The sequence below is a fragment of the Microtus ochrogaster genome, unplaced genomic scaffold (genome assembly GCF_000317375.1).
Source record: "Microtus ochrogaster isolate Prairie Vole_2 unplaced genomic scaffold, MicOch1.0 UNK71, whole genome shotgun sequence".
Classification (NCBI taxonomy): Eukaryota; Metazoa; Chordata; class Mammalia; order Rodentia; family Cricetidae; genus Microtus; species Microtus ochrogaster.
In genome coordinates this window covers 1504447-1508324 of record NW_004949169.1, presented here as the reverse complement: position 1 = coordinate 1508324, position 3878 = coordinate 1504447, and the positions used below count along the sequence as shown (strand labels likewise).

At 38.0% G+C, this 3878-nt stretch overlaps 1 protein-coding gene across 1 annotated transcript in view; it reads right to left on the bottom strand.

Moving 5' to 3' along the window:
- LOC101982181 (dystrophin-like) overlaps positions 1-3878 on the bottom strand; it is a 681579-nt gene that overhangs the window by 408026 nt on the left and 269675 nt on the right. The window lies entirely within an intron of this gene.

Below are 3878 nucleotides of genomic sequence, written 5' to 3'. Positions count from 1 at the left end.
AGAGATCCGCCTGCCTCTGCCTCCCAAGTGCTGGGATTAAAGGCGTGCGCCACCACCGCCCGGCATTTCAAATATTTCTAAGAGATAAATTCAGCATTTTGTTTATTCAATTTACCCTTAGATATCAATGACTTTCCTATACTCAAGTAGTAGGTGTTTAAAAGTTTCCTCACAGTGATCAATAGAATGCAAAAGTCATACATGTGGGCTTGGTATGTGTGATCTTTTGAAATACATTCTGTTGATTTTAATTAACATATATGGTGTGATGGTCAGCTATTACATATAATGAGAACATGGATTTTCTTTATAATTATTTTCAGACAAAGCATTTTCAAAATAATTTGTAATAATTTCCTTAGATTTGCTTTTATTTTTTGTAAATACTAAATAATCAGCACTATCTGACTGCATTGTCCTAAAAGCCATGCAGTGTCTAACTTTGCAGTTTATATATGAAACCTACTCATGATAAATAGTAAGTGCAGAATTAATGCCCTTAGGCCCAGTATGGGAATGATTTTCTCTCTACCTCCCTTTTTACCCCTTCCTATCTCCTTTGTTCCCTTTCTCATTTCCCCTTCCCTATTCTTCTCTTTTCTCACACTTGGTCAGAACCCAACTTAGTTCAATTCGATGTACTGAAAATAAGTATTTGGTATGGTTTCAAGTTAGCAACTGCTATTTTGAAAAGGAAACCATATTCCGTCCACAAATATTTGTGAAATGTTTATTTATACAATGATGTTAACGAGACAATAGAATCAAAACAGTAGACAAGAAAAACATGAAAATGCTCTCCTGGATCCTCCAGTTTATTACAGGGTATAGGAAATGGGGGAAAAAAAACAACCTCACAAAATATGTGATATAGAAAGAATTTTAAAATACACTAATATAGACAGAGCACAGAATACACAGAAAATAAAAGAGAAATATTTGGATCTCCTAATTCAGGTAAGAATCTGTGTGAAAGTTCAACGAAACTGGGAACTGTAGGAGGAAGAGTATTCAACCCTACAATAGAATGAGCATTGTTTATCCAGAACTAAAAGCTTCTAATGAGATCTCCTGAGATGAGATGTGACCTCCCTTTCTGTTCTGTAACAAAAACTGTAAGACATAGTTTTTCTCTATCAACATACTGTGCAAAGATAAGGAACTTAATAATAGACTGTGCTGTTAAGGGAAAATTTGCTCATTGCTTCATGATACATGGGATTTGACAATATGCTACTATGTTTATATTTGTCCCTATGGATTCTTATGTACATGTATAGCATATTTTAATGCATTTTTGTTGTTTTTCGAGACAGGGTTTTTCTATAGCTTTGTAGACTAGGTTGACCTCGAACTCACAGAGATCTGCCTGTCTCTACCTCTCAAGTACTGGGATTAAACTCGTACGCAACCACCGCCTGGCATGTACAGCATATTTTTTAAAGTACACATGAGAAACTGCTAAAATTAAATAAATATGGTGACACAAACTTGTAACCTCAGTCCTTGGAGGTTCAATGGTGTCCTCAGCTATAGAGCAAGTTCAGTATCAGCCTGCATTGCATGGGCTTTTAGCTCAAAACAGAGCAAGTGCCTGGTGTGGCACATCAGGGAGACTGAGGTTTGAGTGAGACTCTGCCTCAAACCACCCCAAAACACAAGGTAAATTAAACTAAATCAAATATTAGCAAAAAGATTGTAAAATCAGTTCCATCTATCAATTGAAATGGTATAAATTAATATACTAAAGAAACTTCTTGCATGTCAACTTTCATTTGCCCATTTAACTTGTATGTGGTCAACAATGAGATAATGAGTTAGATAACTAGAATTTCAAGAGCACTTTATTTGTCTCTTCTTCCTAAAAAATACTTTATACAAAAGGATTATAAATACACACACCAACCATTTATCCATCCATACCCTCCATATTTAGTCTTCTAAAAGTTTCTTTAGCAGCTAGACTCAATGCATGGTCCAAAGAGGACCTGTAGAGTATACAACATCAGACAGTTTTTTTTCCCCCCTTTTTCTGTTTAAACAAAAAAAAAGCTTTTATTTTAACATAGTACAATTACATATAGCAAAAGCAGTTATAAAGCAAGAATTACAGTTATAATATTTATATCTATTTTATCTTTTATCATACCTAAGTATAACTATAACTATAATTAACCATTTTTAACTCCATCAAAGACTCCAGAAGGATATAATATTACCTAAGCAAACAAGAAGTCCAAAACTCTAAAAATGACAGAGACATCTCACTGTCTGGACAGTCACCCAAAGTTCTTTTGTACCATTGGGGCATCCATCTTCAGCCTTCAGGCACATTGTATTCAGCAGACTTTTCCATGAAGCAGGAAATTTTAAAGGCAGTTCAGTCACTATCTGTTGTGTCCTGCAGAATGTCTTGTGAATTCTTTTATGAAGCAGGAACCCCGAAAGACCATCTCATCTTTAGGCAAATTTAGCAGTCCTCTCTCTGAGGGTTCTTTGTGTCGAGTTTATACAACAGTCCAGGCAAGAGCAGTTTATTGCCCAAATGGCTAACCAACTCCATAAGGAGCCCAGACAGTTTTCTATACCACTAAATTTACAGTTAGGAAGAAAAGCTAGTCCATGGTGGTAAATACAAAGGACTCATCATCAGAGCATATTGAGGAAGCAGATGAAGAGGATGGGGACAATTAAAAGACTCCTCAAAGGGGTTGATTTAAAAAGCATTCTGAAAGACACATCTTAAAATTTTCTTCTGTGAATGGACTGTTAACAATTTGTTATTTATTTGAGTTCTCTTTGGTCTACTACAATGAGAAAATTCTTGTGATTTTCTATGATGTATATTTTTAAAAAATATAAAAGTAAAATATGGATCTTAACTTTACAAGTGACATACAAATGATTTTCTAAAAATTTCTTTTTTTTTTTAAAGACAGGCTGGCTGGCCCTTTGGTCCGCACTTTTCTTATGAGGATGTCTGAAGTTCATGGAGTGCAGACCCCTGGAAGAAGTTGTGCTCCACAGGTGTTTGTGAGTAGCTGCTTCCTGCCACCCAGAGGCCCCTATTACTACAGAGTGGCGCCCAGACATAATGGACTAAATCCACTTAAAAACTTGAGAAGGCTTAAAAATAAGGGAGAGAGAGTTTAACACACTTTTTTGCTGTTTGTTGGTGGCGTGCTGTAGAGAGATTTCCTGATTCGGCAACAGCAGCAGAAAAAAACGCTGTGTCATTTTAAAGCTCAGCTTCCTGGGGCTCTGCTGCCAGTGTGAACTCTGGCTTTAAAGCATTTCAATGGATTTTATGGGACTGGATGTTTTTGTTCCCGCTTGGGATCAGAAGGAGAGTGCTCTGAGACCTTGCTGATGGCTCAATGCTCCCCAACTGTACCTGGGCAGAAGGCCGAATTAGGCTTAGGCAGGCGGAAGGGCATGGCGTGTTTTTAGACTGCGCAGTGCTCTGCCTGTCAGATTTGGCTGTAACTTGGATGAAAAGAATTTTTTTGCTGCATGCTCAGTCTCAGAATTAAAGTGCTGAGTGCCACTCCTACCTGGCGGCCCCAGAGCTAGCACAAAATGGTACGTCCTCCATTTTGAAATATTCCTGACTCAGCAGCAGGAAAAAACTAGCTGTTTTAAAATACCGGCTTTCTGGGCTGTGCTGCCATTGCGATCTGTCTCCTGCGGGAGACAGAGCTTCTGAATGGAACATTTGGAGTAAAGTGCTATGATTTGTTTGATGGCAACTAGACTGCTGTATGCCTAAAAGGGGGACATTGCGTGCTGTGGCTTAGAGGCACAAGCAGCTCCACCATGATAATGGTGCAATGTGTAAGGATCAGAGGCATGAGTGGCTCCGCCATGTTGGACTGGGC